At 41.4% G+C, this 22,912-nt stretch overlaps 1 protein-coding gene across 2 annotated transcripts in view; it reads left to right on the top strand.

Annotated features, from left to right (window-relative positions):
* Nucleotides 1-1,099: 1,099 nt before the first annotated feature.
* The window catches only part of LOC126249605 (tRNA:m(4)X modification enzyme TRM13 homolog), a 151,269-nt gene continuing 129,456 nt past the window's right edge, over nt 1,100-22,912 (top strand). For both annotated transcript variants that reach the window (XM_049951271.1, XM_049951270.1), the window contains exon 1: nt 1,100-1,338. The gene's annotated coding sequence lies outside the window, so the exon portion shown is untranslated. The remainder of the gene's footprint in view (nt 1,339-22,912) is intronic.

Genomic DNA, 22,912 nt, shown 5'->3' with positions numbered 1-22,912 from the left:
GAAATCTGAATCCAAACGTCATGATCCCACAAAGCTATTGAATGATCTAATCCTTTTCATCAAGTCACTGTGTTAAAAAATTATGGTTCCTGAGTTCGAATTACATTTACTGAATTCCAAAGTTGAGGATCACTTGCAGCCACATCCCTATCTTGGATCTGAATGCGAAACAAAACTTTCTTCGAGCAAACTTCTTGTTAGTGCAGTTAAACAGTTGTGTCATACATATGTTCAGTTTCTTGAGGAACTTATATAACAAGCGCGGCGACAGCTTCCTGAGAACCTTAAAGTTCTTCAATATATGTAGTTTTTTTACTCCAGGATAGTGTCTAAAATCAATAAAACGTCCTGTTATCGAATTGGCAATGTTCTTTGTTCGGAATCCAAGTATCACGACAATGATAGATAATAAGTGCAAGAAATGGATTGAAGAACAGACATGGCAAAATTTTGGATAAAGTTACTTTATACAGATATGCCAATGGGGAAAATCCATTTGCTAAAATTGTGAAAATTGCAACTTCCATCCTTTCCACATTCTAATGCGGATGTTGAAAGTGTCTTCAGCCAAGTAAGAGTAATGAAAGCAAAACAACGAAATAGACTGAAAGGGAGAACCTTGAATTCCATTTTGGCTATAAGATTCGGACTTATAAATGCAGGGAAATGTTGCTGTGACTTTGATTTATGCTACCCAAAGTCACTGTTGAGCTTGCGGAGCTACTCTCCGCAAGAATCATCTTCATTGAAGGATAACACAATTTTTGTGGCACAATCTGACGAAGAGAACAATTTTTAAAGTGAATACAATATAGGCCTGCGTAACTTACATAATTGTACTCGATTATATTCGATATGGTTACCACTATGTAACATTGTTAAATTGTAGCATTACCTCTGGGGCCATTTTAATTGTTTCACCTGTCAAAGTTCAAACTTCACTACATGTATATAACTAGTTTTTCTATTTTGCCAACATTCTTAACACGGTGGGAGAGCTATCGAATGATAACCGTGCTTGTTAGTTCTAATGCGTGTCTAGTGCTTTTTAGAGAAATATTCGGTGCGTTTTCATTTTCCGAGTTGGCTATACTGCTGCTAGCAGTCTGCCAGCGGTACGTGTTTATGTTTGCAAACAATTGTGTACCTACATCTCGTGTTATGGTTTCTAAAGTAAATTCTATGCGGTATTCAGGTGAACTGTGTGTGTGTGTTTTGTGTTTGGAGTGATACCAACGAAGTACGATGAATCGGGAGCGTCTAATGCTTTATAGAAAGTTATCCATGAAACTGTAGTACACATGACGTCTCTTAACAGAGGATACATACTTACAGGTGGTAAGTTTCGTTTGTCTTCATTTATATTCAAACTAAGTTTTTTGTTGAACAGTTCATCTCTTTGCACAACTAGTTCAGTGTTTACATTTCCGCATATCCACCACATTATTTTTTTTCTAGTCGTGTTTACTGAAAGTTTATTATCTTTCACCCAGAGCAACGTATTTTCCAGCATGTTGACAACTAGTGAAGTGATTAGTTAAGTTGTGTACTTTGATCATTAGTGAAAAGGTTACAGCATAAAAGCCAAAAATACAAAATAAATTCACTTGACTGTGCAGCAAAAATTAAGTCCACGATATCCACCAAAACGATTCATTAGCTCCTATATCCCACAAGGTTATGCCGTATGAAAGAATTGAGTGAAAGTGTACTAAGCAGCCTCGTCTGCAGTTCAACACAGTAAAACGCAGATCTACGTGAAAAGTATGCAGAACTGAGCTTTCTGGTTAACATACCATATGACATACTGGTGCCACCTCTGTTTGTTATCCATCTTTATGTCCAAGAGCTTCAGTGTGTACCTAGCCAGTTTCTTCCTATAGGGCACCACAGCCATGTACCTATTTGTTAAAAGTCATTTAAAAGCTTTCGATCATCTGTTATTGACAAGTATTCACTTTATTAAGTGAATACTGGTCAACAAGAACCGAGATGGAAATCTTTAAAGTGTCTTTTAATCACATACACCTCTTGTTCTCTATTTCTAGTACTCGTACTTAACTTTAGTTTGTTTGTAATTGCATAACATGGCTGTAATATTAAAGGTTAAGCAGTCAGCTGTGAACAAGTTGTATGTCTGTTCCATTAATCTTCTGGCTATATCCGGTATGAATGTGTTTCAGCCCTTTATAATATATATGTTACAACTATTGAAGAATTGTCCAGTGCCTTAAGTATAGTATATATGGAGACCAAGAATAAAGGTTCGCCAAGATTCAAACCTTGTGACACATCATCTTTAAGGTAGGCCTACCTCCACTCTGCATTTAATCAAAGTAATCCACCTCTCTCTCTCTCTCTCTCTCTCTCTCTCTCTCTCTCTCTCTCTTTTTTAAAAAAGATAGGCTATGACTCCATCCACACAAGGGACACCTTTAATCTCATACCATTTTAATTTACCTAGCGGAATTTTATGACTTATGCAATGAAAGGCTTTGGCAAGATTAGATTAGATTTACGTAAATACGGAAGCGTCCGATCCCGCCCGTCTGCTATGACCCATGACGTCACAAATATGGCGGAAACAAAAACAAACACACACACTTTCCACAAGAAGCCTAATGACACTAACGGGACAAGCGCGGGAAATGGGGTGTTTTGGGTGGGGGGGGGGGGGGAACTGAATATAAACAAATTTAGACGCCTTGCGTAGCTACAACGTGTGAGTGAAGACAGCCATGCATGAATACCCACCCACCTCCCCAGGGGTCGTAACCCCTGCAACCCATAGAAGATAAAGATGCTTCAGTAGTTGATTAGTGTTTTTTGTCTTTTTTTAAAAAAATCTCACGGGATAGAACGAACAGATCAGAAAGATAAATATAATAAACTAAAACAGAAATTGGAGGAAACAGATAATTAAAATAAGTAATAAGTGTTTTTAAATTTAAAAAAAATTCACGAGATAGAACGAACAGATCAGAAAAGTAAATAAAATAAGATAAAACAGAACTGGAGACAGCCACACTCAAACCAAACTGGCCGGCCGGTGTGGCCGTGCGGTTAAAGGCGCTTCAGTCTGGAACCGCGTGACCGCTACGGTCGCAGGTTCGAATCCTGCCTCGGGCATGGATGTGTGTGATGTCCTTAGGTTAGTTAGGTTTAATTAGTTCTAAGTTCTAGGCGACTCATGACCTCAGAAGTTAAGTCGCATAGTGCTCAGAGCCAAACCAAACTCCGCGCCGTCATGACGTCACACACGACAACACCCTTACGTCACGGGTCAAAGCCGACGCGTGGGATCGGACGCTTCTGTCGACCCAGATTTACTTTCATTCCAATTGATCCGTAGTGAGGAGGTCCTCCAGGATGTGGAACATGCCAGAAAAACAACAATACATGACAAATATTTACAACGAAAACAAATATGCTAATGTACCATTCCACAGGTCCCAAGTGGAATGATCGTCATTTTTTAATGAACACTAAGAGTCATTTTACAAATACTAATGCACTGAATTTAAAATAAAAAGGTTTTTTATTTATTTATAAGTTAATAAACATGTAATACAACTACTGTAATACTTATTTACAATGAACACATTACTGCACTGAAATGGTGCAGAAGTTAGATTATACTTACACACACACACACACACACACACACACACACACACACACACACACACACACACACACATTTTCAATGAACACATTACTGCACTGAAATTGTGCAGAAGTTATGTTGTATTTATATACAAATCAGTTGGTGTTACTAAGAAATTCATCAATGGAGTAGAAGGAGTTGGCCACCAATAAATCCTTTAGGCTTTTCTTAAACTGAATTTCATTGGTTGTTAAGTTTTTTATGGCTGCTGGCAAGTTATTGAAAATGTGTGTTCCTGAATAATGCACACCTTTTTGTACAAGACTAAGTGACTTTAAATCCTTGTGAAGATTATTCTTGCTTCTAGTATTGATTCCATGAATTGAGCTGTTGGTTTGAAAAAGTGATATATTTTTAATGACAAATTTCATTAAGGAGTAAATATATTGGGAAGCAGTAGTTAGTATCCCTAGTTCCCTAAACAGGCTTCTGCAGGATGTTCTTGAGTTCACACCACATATAACTCTTACTGCACGTTTTTGTGCCCGGAAAAATTTAGCTTGGCTTGATGAATTACCCCAAACAATAATCCCATATGACATATGGAATGAAAGTAAGCATAGTGTGCCAGCTTTTTCATTTTTATATCCCCTATGTCTGACAAAATTCGCATTGCAAACAGAGATTTGTTAAGATGCTTCAGCAGTTCTGTGGTGTGCTCCTCCCAGTTGAATTTATTATCAAGCTGTAATCCCAAGAATTTAACACTGTCCACTTCTTCTATCTTCTTGTCATCGTATGTTAGACATATACTCTTGGGACACCCCTTACAAGTTCTGAACTGCATGTAGTGTGTTTTTTCAAAGTTTAGTGACAAAGAATTGCCTAGGAACCAGTGATTAACGTCCACAAATATTTTATTGGCTGATCTTTCTAAGACTACACTTGATTTGCTATTTATTGCAATGTTTGTATCATCGGCAAACAAAACAAACTTGGTATCTGGTAATGTTACTGATGAAAGGTCATAGATATACACAAGAAATAGTAAGGGCCCCAAAATGGAACCTTGTGGGACCCCACATGTAATTAGTTCCCAGTTGGATGATGCCTGATAGCTTGATACATGTCTCTTTCCTAATAACACCCTTTGTTTCCTGCCAGAGATATAAGATTTGAACCATTTTGCAGCATTTCCTGTTACACTATAATATTCTAGTTTACTTAAAAGGATATTGTGATTTACACAGTCAAATGCCTTTGACAGATCACAAAATATACCAGTTGCCTGGAATTTTTTGTCTAATGAATTAAGCACATTTTCACTGTAAGTGTATATAGCCTTCTCAATATCAGTACCTTTTAGAAATCCAAACTGTGACTTTGACAGTATGTTATTTGAGATAAGATGGTTATAAAGACGACTGTACATTACTTTTTCGAAAATTTTTGAGAATGCTGGCAACAGTGAAAGTGGACGGAAATTTGATGCTATTTCTTTATCTCCCTTCTTAAACAGCGGCTTAACTTCAGCATATTTCAGCCATTCAGGAAATATTCCACTGATAAACGACTGGTTACACAGATAGCTTAATATGTTACTTAGCTCAGAATCACATTCTTTAATTAACTTTGTTGATATTTCATCATACCCACTAGATGTTTTTGATTTCAAAGATTTTATGATGGACATTATTTCTGTTGGGGTAGTGAGGGTCAAATTCATATTATGGAAGTTACTTGAAATGTCTGGTCTAAGGTAATCCATAGCAGCATCTACCGAACCTGACAACCCCATCTTTTCAGTAACAGTTATAAAATGTTTGTTAAAAAGTTCTGCAACACTATACACATCTGTCACCAATGTATCATTTACTCTTAATGCTATTTGTTCCTCTTCATGTCTGGTTCTACCGGTCTCCTCCTTCACTATATCCCATATTGTCTTTATTTTGTTATCTGATGTGACTATCTTTTCCTTTTAATATATTTGCTTTGACATCCGTATTACAGTCTTTAATATTTTGCAGTATTTCTTATAATGTGCTATAGCATCAACATTGGATATGTTTCGGATTGACAGATACAGTTTTCTTTTTGTTTTACAAGATACCCCTATTCCTCGAGTAATCCATGGCTTCTTTGTAGACTTTGCTCTAACCTTAGTAAGTTTTGGGGGAAAGCAGTGTTCAAATAAGGTAAGCACTTTATTAGCAAAAATGTTATATTTTTCATTCATGCCATGAGCACTGTAAACATCAGTCCAGTGAATGTCTCTGAGGAGTGTCCTAAAATAATCAATTTTTGGCTTACTGACTACCCTCTTGAGCTCAGATTTAACAGATTTTATATCCTGTTCAGTATTAACATTTAACAGAAGGAACTGCATGTCATGGTCTGAGAGGCCATTGACTATTGGTTTTGTAATATAATTTTGTTCATTGGACTTTTCTATAAAGATATTATCAATGGCTGTTTGTGAGCAAGTGGCTATCCTAGTGGGGAACTTTACAGTGGGAATTAAGTTGAATGATAGTGTTACTAACTCAAATAAGTTCTTATTGGGAGAGTCTTTAAGGAAATCTACATTGAAATCACCAGCAACCACTATTTCTTGGTTCTTGGTTGTTAAATGGGCCAGTACAGCTTCAAGGTGGTTTACAAACAGATTAAAGTTACCTGCAGGTGCTCGATATACACTTAATATTATGAAGGATTTTTTGTGAAATTCTAATTCTGTTGCACATGCTTCCATATGCTGTTCTAGGCAAAATTTTTGAATGTCTGTGTTCTTAAATTTATGACAGTTCCTGATGAATGTGGCAACTCCTCCTTTCTCCATTTCTGATCTACAAAAGTGAGATGCTAACCTAAACCCTGTAACACTTAAAAAAGTTCTATACCAGTGGTCACATGATGTTCAGAGAGGCAGATTATGTCAGCTGGGTTTGAAGACTCTAATTCATCTATGCAGATAGTTTATTCATTAATTTTATTTCTCAGTCATCGAATATTTTGATGCAATAAAGATAGCTGACATTTCACATTGACTGAGGTAAAATTGGGTGGAGTTAAAATATCTGCTGACAGTTGAAAATTCTTAACCAATGGCTGTTTATGCTGATGTAATAAGCTGGAATTATGTTTTTTGATTTCTTTCTCAAACTGAAGGTTTGTCTCAGTTCCAACCTCTCTTAAAATTTGCTTTCTTTCTGTCCTCCCTACCCTAAAAAAGGATCTTTTCTGAATCCTATAACCACTGGTATTTTACCACTCATGACAGTGCCTCCCCCCTTTAACTTTCCTGCTATTTCCCCAGCCAATTTACCCTTCCCCTTCCTGTTGAGGTGAAGGCCATGCATAGTATAATCCCACCTACTGAGAGAATCGACATGAACCACACCAATTTGTGACCCCGCACCCGACATGAGCAGCTATTCCAGCTCCAAATTAACTCTATTGACAGAAGAGTTCAAATGAGGTCGGTCATGGCGCCCAAGAACAGATACAAACTCAACACTAGTATGCTTCGATGCTGATGCAATCTTTGCCAGGTCACACTCTATACTGTACCCAGGATCTCTGTAAATACTGTTACCTGCCCCACCCACTATAACCACGGTGTCTTCCTTAGTGAAATCTTTGCAAAGTGATCCTAAAGACCACAGAAAATGTCAACAGTGAAATTTATGTTGTTTAATTCTACTAGAATTGAGTTCATGAGATCATATATTGGCTTCTCTGTAGATATATCTTTGTGGAATCCAAACTGGGCGTTTGTTAAAAGGTAATTTTCTATGTTCAGTACACCTACCCAGCACACCCTACTTCCATCCAGTCACAGGCTCACCATATTCCATCACAGTCACCTGTAAGGCAGTCATGTCATGTTATGTACCAGCTCTGCTTCAATTTGTGTACAGCATTTTATGTGCAGATGGCCCACAACACACTATCCACCAGAATGAATGGCCACTGTCAAACTGTTGCCAAGAACAGAGTTGAGCACCCAGTGGCAAAACATGCTGCTGAGCCCAATATGTTTGATTTCAGTGGGTGCTTCACAACCTGTGCCATCTACATCCTTCTCCCCAACACCAGCTTCTCTGAATTACATACAAGGGAGTATTCCTTGCAACACATCCTTTGATGCCATTATCTCCTCTAGACACCTGCCATACACACACCTCCACACTGCCCCAAGACCCTATTGTCACTCAACTTGCACCTCTGCCCTCTTCTCTGCAGTCTCCCCTTTCACCATCCATTCTCACACTCCAAATGCACTCCTCCATGTAATCTTCATTGTGCATTGCATGAACTTGCTGCTGCCTGTGTCACATTCCTGTACTGTGCAACTTATTGCATCTCCCTCCTACATTACTATTCCATGCAACTGCTGCATCTTTCTCCCACTTTCCTATCCTGTTCACGTGTTGCGTGTCCTTCCAACATTCCTGTCCCATGCACCTGTTGCCTCTCCCTCCCAGCCATCAGCTACATGCCTCCTTTCTCCTTTAAACAACTCCACCTAACCCAACCTCTCACCACAGTCAAGCTACAGAAAATCCTGAGTCTTATTTACGTGCTTTTTGATGACTCAATACCTATGATAGTTGCTGAGTTGTTATCTGTGCACCTAAATTGCTTATTCTCAGAAGAATAGTTCAGTATTTGGTTGTGAACTACCTTGCCATTTTTTTTAATTGGGGACCAGTTTGAAGTTAGAGGTCAGTGTCTTATCAACACGTCTGTATATTCGGATTACTACTGCATACTTCCGTCTTTCAGGAAATACACCTTGACTCATTGACTGGTTATGAAAGTAACATAATGGTGACACTACTAAGTGACATTACCAAGTCAGCACAATATTTTAATACTTTTGCTGAGATACTATCATAGCCAGATGAATTGGTGAAACTGATATCTGGTAGACTGCCTAAGTAAGGTTATTGGACATGCTTTTGATGGAAAATTTTTGTCCCTGTGTTTTCAACTACTGTTAGGAAGAATTCACTGAATTTATTAGTTAATGTATGAATTTTGTATCAAATATCTCGCTGCTGCTGTCATCTCAGAGTTCAGTATCACTTGTCTTGCCAGTTTTGTTCAGTTGATATGTAGTAATGCTTCAAATTTTCCTTGCTGTGTTCTTGCAGTTTGAGGTTTTTGTGCGTATTGTGGAACCGGGAGGGAAGGGGGAAGGCTTAATGCTTACCATACCTGTAGCCTTTGATGAGCCCCACTCAGGATTGTGTTAAGTCATATTTACTTTAAGCAGTTTGGCTCCTCTTGACTGAGTATGGTTTTGGGTGAATTTGGGGTTCTCAGCTGAGGGCGGTTGGGCACCACCAGTCCCCTGTGACCATTAGCTCTTTACCTGTTTCAGTGACCACTTTGTGGCCTGCTGGTAGAACATTGTGTGTCACATGAAGTATGTCACAGTGCAACGAAAATAGTTGGCGATTCTCAAACTTAAGAAACCTCCAGTGCATTGGGCAGACCACAATTAACACTAATATAAAACCAACTGAAACGGCCAAGGGTGAAGAGCCACATCTGTGCAGGGGTGAGTTGTGGTGGGGAGTTGTGGCAAGGGTGCAGGCCATTGGTAGCTCAGTAAAAAAAATATTACAAAGTTAAACATTTCATTGAGACTTGTGTTTCTACACTAGTAGCACAGCAGTGCATTGTCATGCCCCCTGGCAGCACTTTTGGTGCACTTCAGTGGCCAGCTGTTAGCCAAGTAGCCGGCCGTGATGTCTGCATCCAGGCATGCTGATGGCCAGAAACGTACTCAGCAACATGTGCCACAGGCGCAGTATGGCTGCTCTTGGAATGTCCCAATGCAGGAGAGCTATGGCTGTACTGCCCCAGACACAATGAGCTGCCCATCCAGGGGAAGAGTCTGGTTGCTGCTGAAGTGGGCCTGGAGGTGGGCCACTAATAGGAAGGCACCAATTCCAGAGAGGAAGATGTGATGCTAGAAGATGGTCTGGCTCTGGCAGAGGCCGAAACTCGTGGCTGCTTGCTGATCCATGGCACTCCAGTGCCCAGCATAGTCCTCATCGTAGTAGATGCTGTTGGACTGTGAATACCTGTACTAGACCTGACAGTTGTATATGCTGGTTGAAAGCTCATTTGCTGTGCCAACATACTGTTTCTAGCTACGCAAGTAATAACTAAGCCGTGGCTCAACAGTGTAGAAACTGCGTCACCTGTCCTGAAGGAGACCTGTCATTGCACTGTGTCTACAGGGATTCAGTGCTTGGTGTGACAGCCCACACAATGCATAAACACCCATGTTGCTGAACCAGCATGCTGGCAGCTTGGTGCCTGCCATCTGCTTATGTCTTCTTCAATTACTGTGACTGAGCTGCTGTTGCCCGCAGTATACCCAAAAAATAATGATAGTGTTAGAGCGCCTCCCACCTTTGAGAGACCCAGCCGCAGTTCTCTACCCTGGAGTGGTCTGCAACAGAACTCAGTGCACACGGACAACATTGTAAAATATTAACAGTTTTCTTGCTAAGTACTTGGCAGCTTGAGCCACCAGCTTCAGAGGCTTTGAACTTATCGTGTGTTCGTTTCCGTAGCTTCCAGTGGATCTAAAATGGTTGATGATTCTCAAACTTAAAAAACCTCCAGTGCATTGGGTGGACCATGTTTGACACCAACTCTGGCTAATTGTTCATCTATGCTCAATTCTTCCAAAAATCACAATTTTCACTAACTGGTCAAACCTCCTGTTCTCACCAGTTAACAGCCACTTAGATTCTCGTAAAATCGTATTATACAATACGTAACTGGCATTGCCTCTCGCTTGTCATACTACCGTGGCAGCTCTCTGTGTGCCATTTAACAAGTCACAATTATCGCTCCAGGGCTCTGTAGCGTTTACAACATCTTACATACTAGAAACGTATTTCTCACTACTACTCACATCTCGGTGTTCACACATATGATTATTTTCAGCTCTCTGCTATCACTCTTTGTACCTCATGTACCATTGGTGATGGAGTTTTCTGGTATCTGTACCACTGGGAGTGGGCGGTCACATGGATGGGTGGCTGTCCGGCTTAGATAGATAAAAGGTGCACAGAACAGTCACAAGTACTATGGTGCCAGATACTGTGAAACTCAAGGCCACAACCGTATGTCATTTTTCATGGTCCTACTGTACATTCTGTAGCATCCGTTCTCCAGGAATACTCCCCTCTTGGATTGCTATGAGCTGTTTCAGGGAGAAGGTTTGCTCAGGTTTTAATGTATTATTAAGAGAGGGCTGCTGGGAACACCCCTCGCAGTTTATCTGGTCAGTATAACTTTTGTGTTATGTTTAACCTGCTAACCCCTGTAACAGTGGCTGGCAGGTGGAATGTCAGTCCTGTTATGTTGCACGCTGTCCCATTAACTAATAACCCACTGCCATGCAGTTGCAGTCTCTTCACGCCTATGAGTCTACCCTGCTCATAATAGTGTGCTACTACCACTACAGTGTGTACGCACAGTAGATTTACAGCAACCCTGCTTGCTGGAAGTAGGTTTGAGGCTCCAGGGTGTCATGCAGACAGCGCTGACTGTCTGTTTTGCCTATAAACAACTGAACCTTGCATGTGACTTTGCCAGTCTGGTTTACTCAGATCGAGTATATTGTAATCCTTTCCCTCTGGCAGTGCTAGAGTTCCTCTGCTGGCATTATCACCTGTGTATCTCCAACCTCTAATATTAGCATTGTTTTTCCTTTTCTTGCCTGTGTGAATTTTTCTAAGGTTCCCTGCCTTAATGGGTAAGGGCGAATGAGGAAACACCAAAAATGTATGAGACCATTAGCAATCAGGAATTGAACCAGCATATATAGTCATACTGGGTCCATTCTAACTTCTGCTATTACTCTTTAATCGTAAATTATGCTTTTCTGGCTCTGCGAGTCCAAATTCTGTTAGTAGTGCCTCCTGTACCATCTGTAAGCCAACTAGCTACTACTACAGTGCTAACAATGCTGGACTTAGCTGTTGTGCACTTGTCACATAACTAAACGTACTCATTGTGATATAAGCCTACACTAGCTGCACAGTTTCACTGGATCACCACCCAAAAATGCTCATGTATGATCCATCCTTAAAATGAATGTTCTGACGCTTCTTTTTAAATTGGAGGTTTACCAATCTTTAACCATGTCTTTAGGGTCCTACTGGTGATGACTAGGTCTCTTGCAGTATCTAACAATGTGTACACTCCGGTAGACAGTATGGACATATGTGGAGCTTAATAGTTCATATTTCTTCAAAAAGCAAAATAGCACACAGCACAGATGAAGGGAATATATGTTGCTTCACATGCAGTTAACTAGGAAAATTCGCAGAACTGTCATTACAGTCACAAATATTATCAAATGAACCGAAACCCACATTTTGATGTCTATTGCTTATAACTGCACTACTGGCCATTAAAATTGCTACACCACGAAGATGACGTGCTACAGTTGTGAAATTTAACTGACAGGAAGAAGATGGTGTGATAAGCAAATGATTAGCTTTTCAGAGCATTCACACAAGGTTGGCGCCGGTGGCGACACCTACAACGTGCTGACATGAGGAAAGTTTCCAACAGATTTCTCATACACAAACAGCAGTTGACCGGCATTGCCTGGTGAAACATTGTTGTGATGCCTAGTGTAAGGAGGAGAAATGCGTACCATCACATTTCCGACTTTGATAAAGGTCAGATTGTAGCCTATCGTGATTGCGGTATATCGTATTGCGACATTGCTGCTCACATTGGTCGAGATCCAATGACTGTTAGAAGAATATGGAATTGGCGGGTTGAGGAAGATAATACGGAACGCTGTGTTGGATCCCAACAGCCATGTATCACTAGCAGTCGAGATGACAGGCATCTTATCCGCATGGCTGAAACGGATCGTGCAGCCACGTCTCAATCCCTGATTCAACAGATGGGGATGTTTGCAAGACAACAACCATCTGCACGAACAGTTCGACGATGTTTGCAGCAGCATGGACTATCAGCTCGGAGACCATGGTTGTGGTTACCCTTGATACTGCATCACAGACGGGAGTGCCTGCGATGGTGTACGTAACTACGAACTTGGGTGCATGAATGGCAAAACGTCATTTTCTCGGATGAATCCACGTTCTGTTTACAGCATCATGATAGTCACATCTGTGTTTGGCAACATTGCGGTGAATGCACATTGGAAGTGTGTATTTGTCATTGCCATACTGGCGTATCACCCGGCGTGATGGTATGGGGTGCCATTGGTTACACCTCTTGGTCACCTCTTGTTCGCATTGATGGCACTTTGAACAGTGGACATTACATTTCAGATGTGTTACGACCCGTGGCTCTACTCTTCATTCGATCCCTGTGAAACCCTATATTTCAGCAGGATAATGCACGACTGAATGTTGCAGGTCGTGTACAACCCTTTCTGGATACAGAAAATGTTCGACTGATGCCCTGGCTGGCACATTCTCCAGATCTCTCCCCAATTAAAACCGTCTGGTCAGTGGTGGCCAAACAACTGGCTCGTCACAATACGCCAGTCAGTACTCTTGATGAACTGTGGTATCATGTTGAAGCTGCATGGGCAGCTGCACCTGTACACGCCATCCAAGCTCTGTTTGACTCAATGCCCAGGCGTATCAAGGCCATTATTACGGCCAGAGGTGGTTGTTCTGTGCACTGATTTCTCAGGATCTATGCACCCAAATTACGTGAAAATGTAATCACATGTCAGTTCTAGTATAATATATTTTTCCAATGAATACCCGTTTATCATCTGCATTTCTTCTTGGTGTAGCAATTTTAATGGCCATTAGTGTATAATATATCATAACTATAATATATGTTATCACAGCTGGATTAAATAAACAGAGAGGCAATAGAAATGTTTCCTGGGGCTGACTAGACTGACAGACTAGCTAGCCAGAAGCTGTACTAGACAGAGACTAAGAGTAGAATGAATAAAATGTCTGAAGACTAAAAGCAGACTGACTGAAATGGCGTGAGCTTTGGCCTTATAAAGACACTCCAGGATATTACTGAACTTAGTTAATTTATAATAGTTTAAAAATTCTATAGGCCAGAAAGTTCATTTTTTATTGGCTGCTGTTTTTCTCATTATATTTTCTTTGTATATTATTTCTCATGAGCAGCATCTATTGCAATATGCAGTACTAATTTTTGCCCACACAGTGGGAATCCTGAGTTTATTACCACATGATCCATCTTGCATGTAAAAATTTAGTTATTGAAAATGAAGTAATTTATAATTAAGGACCCTTGCTCATTAATATGGGTGTGAATACATTCAGAAAAATCAGGTGATTAACATATACTGGGAATTTACAGTGGTTTGGCTAAAATTGGCACTGGAAGTTTGGACCAGCTGGAATCTTAACTTAATAAGATCTCTTAAACTAATTAAGTTTGGGTTAATGCAAATACATTACTGAAAAGGGTAGAAATCACTCTTTAATTTTAATGTGGTCTTTCCTTCTGAACATACCTATGAGAACATAAGATTTTCCCTATAGCTAAAGACACAGAATTTTGTAATGGCAATGCCATTTGATTGCCATTATTTCTGACAAAGCTAACTGCAACCAGAACAACAAACTGAATAATGTGAAAAATAAAGTTTTGTGGACTGATTTATTTCTACAATATTGATAATTCGCATAATATGTGGTTAATTTAGGAACTGGAACATTGGAATGTTGAAAAGAAAACTAGTGAAAATTTTATATAGACATGAATAAATGGTGTAGGAGTGCATACAAAGTAACATGGTGGGCGTAAGCCTGCTTTGATACACACTGCATGGTGGATGGCTTCTTGCAAACTAGCCATTACCACTCACTTGTCCCAAATGCTGTTGGCTAATGATTGTAACAGCTTTGTGACTATTACCGTCCTGTCCAACACATCAGTTCGAATCTCTATAATTCCTAGATCTTGGTTCATGATGTCAACAGAGGATTCTATAACTGCCTTTTTACGTTTTGCTATTTCATTCACTCTGTCCATAGTACCATTTAGCTCCCAGATGTCATTGTCATCCACAGTCCTGGACAAAGTTTTCAAATGCTTCCTCCAACACCTAACAAACACCTCTTTTGCTGCTGCAAGGTATGTGATACTGCATATGTTGCCTGCTGCATTTCTGTTGTAACTGTTCATATGACATATGCAATTAATTGTATCCCCCTCACACTTCTCTGAATAAACACTTCCTCTCCATTTCTCTTTGTAACTTTGAAAACACATCCTCGAACCTTCTCATCTTGTTTCCCATCTCCCGTGCATTAGAAGTTAGTCCCAGCATACATTGGTGAATGGCGAGTACCACATCCTCTTGCCTGGTAAAAAGCATTCCACTTTTCAGCCACTGATCCTGCAGCACTCCCACTGCACTGTTGGTGAAGAGGTGAAATACTGCCGTGACTAGGATTCTTTCCTTCCTTATCTCTGGTGCACAGTAATCTGGTAATAGGGAGCTGCAATTGCTTCCCCTCGTCCCTTTGGAAAGGTCTGGTGTCACCTGGCATAATTCTCTCAGTTATGTTGATAATGAAAGCTTGACATAAAACTCTAATAACTGCAGCTAACAAAAAAGCATATTTCCTAAAATCTTTTTAAAACAAAATGTCACCTTCTGATAACCACACAATACCATAGCTCAACTAATGTTACAGTTCAACCTAACCTGCTACTTACATTACAACATAACATGAAGTACACAAAATATTCCTTCTTATTTCCTCGATCTGAATCCATATGGTATTTCATGCAGGGTGATGCAACATTCCTGCACTCACCTTTTTTCTTAGTTTCTTTCATCTCCTCCTTAGCAGTGGATGATGGTGCTAATGGCAATGAATCAGAAGCGCCCTGAAATAATTGTAGGTGTCTGGCATGAACTATCATTGTCCTAGTTGGCAAATGAAGCCTGATGTTGACTAGTGTTGGTGATAATGTTTCTACTACTTGGTACAGTCCCTGATGCCTTGTAACAAACTTTTTTGTTTTGCGTTTTGGGATATATAGGCTCTATAATGTTACCCCTGGCCCTATCCTATACTGCCGATATAATCTGTGTGCATTTCCCTATTAACCCTTGGCATTCCAGGGCCTTCGTTATCTGCCCTCTTCACACATCTCCATACTTCCCTTAGTGTCTGGGCAAAATTACAAACCAACTTCCTGTCCTTTCTGATTTTTTTGTCTGACCATACCAGATGGCAAAGGCATCTTCCTCCCATACACCTCATAACAGGATAACCCAGTAATAGTGTGAACCTTCAAGTTGTAAGATGCTGTGACAATTGGAAAAGAGTGTATCCCAATCATTCTGTTGAGATTTTATGTAGTAACTCAACATACTACCTACAGTGTGATTCGCACACTCTCTTCTGCCATTAGTTTGCAGGTGCAATGGATTCTTGATTTCCAGACCTGCAGCAAATGACACAGTTGTGTTATATAGTCTGACATGAAATTTCTCCCTTGGCCTGTGATTACTGTTTCAGATACACCAAACGTGAAAAACCAGTTGTTGACCATGGCTTGTGCCACCATAGCTATTTGCTAATTCGGAATGGTGCTCATTTCCTTCTACCATGAGAAGTGGTCATTCTGGAGTCTGGTTAAATGAACCAAGGATATCGATTCCAATCCTTTAAAAAGTTTAGTTGCCTCCAGTAATATGTGAAATGGTAATTGTTGATGGTTCATGTCTGCTTGTTCTGCACACTTTACACAATTTCATACGTACTGGTCTGTTTCTTACTTCCCTGTCTTTCACCAGTACTGTTTTGCTACCTTCCAGTTTTGTTGCCCTACAACCTCCAGGCCCAGGTAGCGTGAGATTGTGTGTTTCTTTTAAACACTTCTTTTTTGAGTTTTGCTGGTACTACTATGCATGCCTCCCAACCTAGTTGACATATGCATTAGGCCATCACACATGCTGAAGTACAGTTGTGTCGTGTACTGCTTGCAGTAGGCATCAGCAGCGTGCACTGTCTGACTCCCAGCAATACTATGACCTAATGACTGCACTACATTCCTGCTCAAACCATCCATGTTTTCGTGTTCTTGCCTGGCTTATGCAAAACTTCATAGTCAAATTCTCTCTGTCCCAAAGGCCAAGTTGGTGAGGCTGCTAGAAGGGTCATTTAAAAATAACAACCATTTTAGAGCTGTATGATCAGTTACCACCCTGAATTTCTTTCCATACAAATATCACCAAAATTATGTCATTCTGTACATCAAGCTGAGCATTTCTTTTTCTTTCATGGAATAGTTCTTTCTGCCTTATTCAGTTGTTGCAAAGCATAAGCCACAGGATGTTCTTCACCATTCAATACATGACAGTGCCTGATGGGAAGCATCACATACAGCACAACTCCTTCTGGCAGTGTGGGAAAATCAAAACTGAGCCCAATGTCGAAGTTTTTCTCACCCCCCTTTGTCCGTTAGAATTTCACGCCTTTTTTTTCAGTTGTTGCTTAAGTGGCTGTGCAACATCTGTGAACTCCTTTTCAAATTTCCAATAGCAATTGGCTATCTCCAAAAATGATTGTCGCTCCTTACTTGACTTAGGAATCAGAAAAGCCCATACTGCTTGTACTAACCTTGTTTATTAAATACATGTCCTAAGTAACCAATTTCCTCTGAAGCAGAATGACAGTTTTGCATGCTTAACATAAGATGTGCTGTACATAACCTCTTAGAAACCTCTCTTAACCTTTTTATGTCCTCCCCCATATTCATCGAGAAGACAGTTTTATCATTGAAGTACACGATGTCTTTCCGAGGACACCTTACGACTAGAATGTACAGGAGCCCCGTCATGCTAGAGGAACATACGCATTCTTGTAGCCCAATGAACCTCTTCCAATAACGCTGGAAGCTCATTTTCAAGAAGTGTAGACAACTGGATCCTGTAAGGACCAACATACGAAACGAAAATGCATTGAACCCAGCTATATGTACACAATAAAAATTGGACACATGTTATATGTCATTTTTTCTGCAATTTGTCTATACTACCACCTCCTACAGTATTTACTATTTCTCCTGAAACATCCTGTATAATTATTTGGGTCTCGACGGGTCATCGAAAGTTTTCAGTGGTAGACGCACGACATCGTCCGAACCCTCGCGGGAATACAGTGTGGCTGCGAGCGAGTGGGATAATGGCTGGGGGCTTGGTCTCATAAGTTCTTACCACAAATTTACAAAATTTTAAATCCAAAATACTGCATCTCGGTTCTTAGAATAGCGCAATAGGTGCGCACTGGTTAGATGTAACTGAAGAGAGTCTCCAACTCGGATTGTAGTTAAGGGCGAATCCCAAGCGCATGACCACGAACAATTGGGAGCGGGAACTTAATTTCATCTGAACCTTGTTGAAGGACCATGACATGTGATCGTTAGACCGACTGCAGAAAGTTCAGTTTGTAAATACATATATACTTAGAAAAATATATCATGTCGCAGCAGTCTTACCGATACCGCAGGTCACTGCACATAAAATATTATCAGTAGCTTCTTGGTACGTGTGGAAACAAATTATCTGCAAAGTATCCTTCCACACGGCGACTTTGCAGAGGCAAAACGGGGGACTTGGAATTAAAGACGTGCTTTTAAACTAATACATGCCACTAAGACAGGCATCACGAAACTTCCGTTCCTCTCGTCAGATCCTGGGGATAGGAACGCTCCTGTTAATGTAGCACGCCAGCCTAGATTACGTCCGAAAGTACTACGGCGATTGGAGATGTATAAGACTTCCACCAGCCCAAATCAACACTAGAACCGACTATGATTGTATTACCAGACATCGTCTTCACAAACCAATTCCGGTAAATTAACCTACAAAAAACTGGAGGAACGTCTGGAAAAATATCAACAATAAAATTATACCAACTAGAGTCAGTGCCGTATGGTGCGACGTTGTAAACGAAACCATACCCACAGCGGAACGATAATGGTAAAAAAAAAATTGAGACCATTTCCATACTGCGACAAATGTCGGCTTGTAGAAACTGTAGCGCACGTCTTCATATGTGAGAATAGAATCAGAATTTGGAACTGGACTAGGAAGAAATTAGCACTATCAACAGAACCGCAGAAAGTCATATACCGATAACTGAAGCTTTACAACCCGATTGGAAATGTTACCCATCCGCAAAGAATACAGTTACTCGTAGCTTCTGGGACAGTTAATGTTTTACGTCGTAACAAACAGAACTTAGAAGAGTACATGTTTTATATTGCAGAAGAACATTTTACGCTGAAGAAGAATAACAAATATAAGGAATGGTTTCGAATTTTTTTTATCTATTGCTTTAAATGGGCTACGAAGAGGTAGACAGTTTTATTGATTAAAAGCAGAATACTATTCTTTCACTTTTTTTTATTCCTGGAATATTCTTTTACGTTGGTTCTAAAATCAGAACTGTTCTAATTTGGCAAAACCCCTCCGGCTCCGAAACTTCTTTCATTTTTTGAAAAATATATGGCTTCCTTACAGACCTCATATGCATCCAGTGCATAATAACTTAAATTGTGAATATATTTCTGAATGAATGTTTCTTATGTATTTTTCCGTCATCCTTTTCACTGTTATAAGTTATGTTCTACAAGGAACGCACGCCATTGGAGGCGGCAATCTGTAATTTATTTTACCTTAATTACTACTTCAATTTTGTTCTACAGTTTAAAGGAATATACGGGTGCAAACATGAAATACATGGGAATAATGCAGCTGTTCATTGACAGGTATGGGGGAGGCATTGTGGCCAGGCCTCGGATCTTCGACCCCTGCCCTCTTTGCCTCCGCCTACCTGGTGCTGAAAGTCTTCTCAAACTTAAAAAAAAAAATAATAGTGCAGTGATCAGCACGTCTGTCTAGTAAGCAGGAGGTCTAAGTTCGAAGCCCAGTCGGTCACAAATTTTCATCTGCCGTCGTTGCTGTATTTCACCGCGCTGTGACAGTGTGGACGTCGGTCCTCCGATATTTAAGAAGCAATTGTTTGTTGAGGCAATAGAGGTGATTTGCGAACATTTGTCTTGCCATCAATGTAACGGGACTTCAACGGCATCCAATCCTTTAGTCATTGCTTTGTGCCGGCGCTAACCCTGTCATACACATGCGAATTAGACTGTAGTTCATATTTAGTCAAATAACGAATGGTCAGTATACAAGTATACCGGCCGGAGTGGCCGAGCGGTTCTAGGCGCTACAGTCTAGAACCGCGCGACAGCTGCGGTCGCAGGTTCGAATCCTGGCTCGGGCATGGATGTGTCTGATGTCCTTAGGTTAGTTAGGTTTAAGTAGTTCTAAGTTCTAGCGGACTGATGACCTCAGAAGTTAAGTCCCATAGTGCTCAGAGCCATTTGAACCATTTTTGAAGTATACAAGTATTTAGAACAGTAGAAGCAGGATTGCAGCGAACTGATCACTTAACCAAGTGCAACATAGAGTACCTGAGTCATCCCAGCTGCATAGCTGAGGGTAATATTCGTTATGCAATTCACTGCTGAATTAATGCAATACCCGCAACGATGATCTCTGTAGTCATACTGTATCATTAGCAGCCCGCGAATGGAGTACTAAGTTCGTTAAATCGGATTACTCAAGATGAGGCCAAATAAAGACAAGCGACGACGCCACAACACTATCTTAAGTAGGTAGTCAGCGCTGAATTATGTGCACCACCATTAACGTTACTGTAAGCAGTTTGACAGCATAACAGCACCACAACTACTGACAGCCTGAACCATTATCATCACCCAGTTGTGACTCGCAGTGATTGCAAGTTGCTGATGTTTGTCAAGAATAGCGGAAAGCGCCTCTGAAGTTCCATTTGCATTACGACTAGGACGGAGAGAATCCTAAATAACAGTAATAGGTCACCCAGCGAAGAGTCCACGTATCGTCTCAAGTTCTTGCAGTTTGATATTAATGCAGTTCCCGATGGTTTCACACTAACGAGTTCTTTTGGCTATCGGAATACTCATATGGGAATTATAAAAGTGTAATTGCTAGATCGCTCAACTACCTTAATAACACCTCATTCTGGATTGAATACGACTCGGAAAGTGATGTTAATTTGACGTTTCCATCCATCTCCTGACGTCTTACTGAATGAAGTCTGAAGTGCACGCACAGTTGTGTTGCCTGCCGCAAGGATTCTGTGAAGTGTTGTGGCAGCTGGCAGTCATTGCTGAATACAGACATGTGCAAATATACCCACTGCTCTAGGGGAACTCGTCTTTGTTGCATTTCCATACCGCAATTAGCACAATAACATAAGGCTCGTTCTGCTGAAGAACTTGATGCCCACAAGCCCTTAAATAAGAATCTCCTAGCGGGAGTAATGCATGAAAGGAAACAGACTGTTGGACAAAAGAATGGACAGCTCCCTGCTTTTTGCGTTTCCGACAGCGCCTACGATAAGAATCTGATGTCATATTATGCTTCAGAACCCTAAACTGTTTATTTTTTTACTTCATACTAAAACAAAAGTTATGATATGAGAAGAGGAAATGACTTATATGCTTCTCAGGAACTTTAGTTTTTCGTGTTTATTTTCTCACTTCATACTAAAACTAGGGCGTTAATATGAGAAGAGGAAATGAAATATACGCTTCCAAGACATAATACACTCCTGGAAATGGAAAAAAGAACACATTGACACCGGTGTGTCAGACCCACCATACTTGCTCCGGACACTGCGAGAGGGCTGTACAAGCAATGATCACACGCACGGCACAGCGGACACACCAGGAACCGCGGTGTTGGCCGTCGAATGGCGCTAGCTGCGCAGCATTTGTGCACCGCCGCCGTCAGTGTCAGCCAGTTTGCCGTGGCATACGGAGCTCCATCGCAGTCTTTAACACTGGTAGCATGCCGCGATAGCGTGGACGTGAACCGTATGTGCAGTTGACGGACTTTGAGCGAGGGCGTATAGTGGGCATGCGGGAGGCCGGGTGGACGTACCGCCGAATTGCTCAACACGTGGGCGTGAGGTCTCCACAGTACATCGATGTTGTCGCCAGTGGTCGGCAGAAGGTGCACGTGCCCGTCGACCTGGGACCGGACCGCAGCGACGCACGGATGCACGCCAAGACCGTAGGATCCTACGCAGTGCCGTAGGGGACCGCACCGCCACTTCCCAGCAAATTAGGGACACTGTTGCTCCTGGGGTATCGGCGAGGACCATTCGCAACCGTCTCCATGAAGCTGGGCTACGGTCCCGCACACCGTTAGGCCGTCTTCCGCTCACGCCCCAACATCGTGCAGCCCGCCTCCAGTGGTGTCGCGACAGGCGTGAATGGAGGGACGAATGGAGACGTGTCGTCTTCAGCGATGAGAGTCGCTTCTGCCTTGGTGCCAATGATGGTCGTATGCGTGTTTGGCGCCGTGCAGGTGAGCGCCACAATCAGGACTGCATACGACCGAGGCACACAGGGCCAACACCCGGCATCATGGTGTGGGGAGCGATCTCCTACACTGGCCGTACACCACTGGTGATCGTCGAGGGGACACTGAATAGTGCACGGTACATCCAAACCGTCATCGAACCCATCGTTCTACCATTCCTAGACCGGCAAGGGAACTTGCTGTTCCAACAGGACAATGCACGTCCGCATGTATCCCGTGCCACCCAACGTGCTCTAGAAGGTGTAAGTCAACTACCCTGGCCAGCAAGATCTCCGGATCTGTCCCCCATTGAGCATGTTTGGGACTGGATGAAGCGTCGTCTCACGCGGTCTGCACGTCCAGCACGAACGCTGGTCTAACTGAGGCGCCAGGTGGAAATGGCATGGCAAGCCGTTCCACAGGACTACATCCAGCATCTCTACGATCGTCTCCATGGGAGAATAGTAGCCTGCATTGCTGCGAAAGGTGGATATACACTGTACTAGTGCCGACATTGTGCATGCTCTGTTGCCTGTGTCTATGTGCCTGTGGTTCTGTCAGTGTGATCATGTGATGTATCTGACCCCAGGAATGTGTCAATAAAGTTTCCCCTTCCTGGGACAATGAATTCACGGTGTTCTTATTTCAATTTCCAGGAGTGTATTTCCTTGTGTGCTACTACTGCATACATGAAAGCCCTGCAGTTAAGTTTTGTATGTTGGATAAATTTTTATATCACCTCACATTCCTTTGTGAGAAGGTTCCTATTTTCTTGGGATTCAACTAGAGTGGACATTTCATCAGTGGTTAATATTCTGATGACTACTGACATGATCCCCGTTGCA

Source organism: Schistocerca nitens, chromosome 3 (assembly GCF_023898315.1).
Source record: "Schistocerca nitens isolate TAMUIC-IGC-003100 chromosome 3, iqSchNite1.1, whole genome shotgun sequence".
Taxonomy (NCBI): domain Eukaryota; kingdom Metazoa; phylum Arthropoda; class Insecta; order Orthoptera; family Acrididae; genus Schistocerca; species Schistocerca nitens.
The sequence above is the reverse complement of the archived record's forward strand: the minus strand, read 5'-3'. Positions and strand labels throughout refer to the sequence as shown.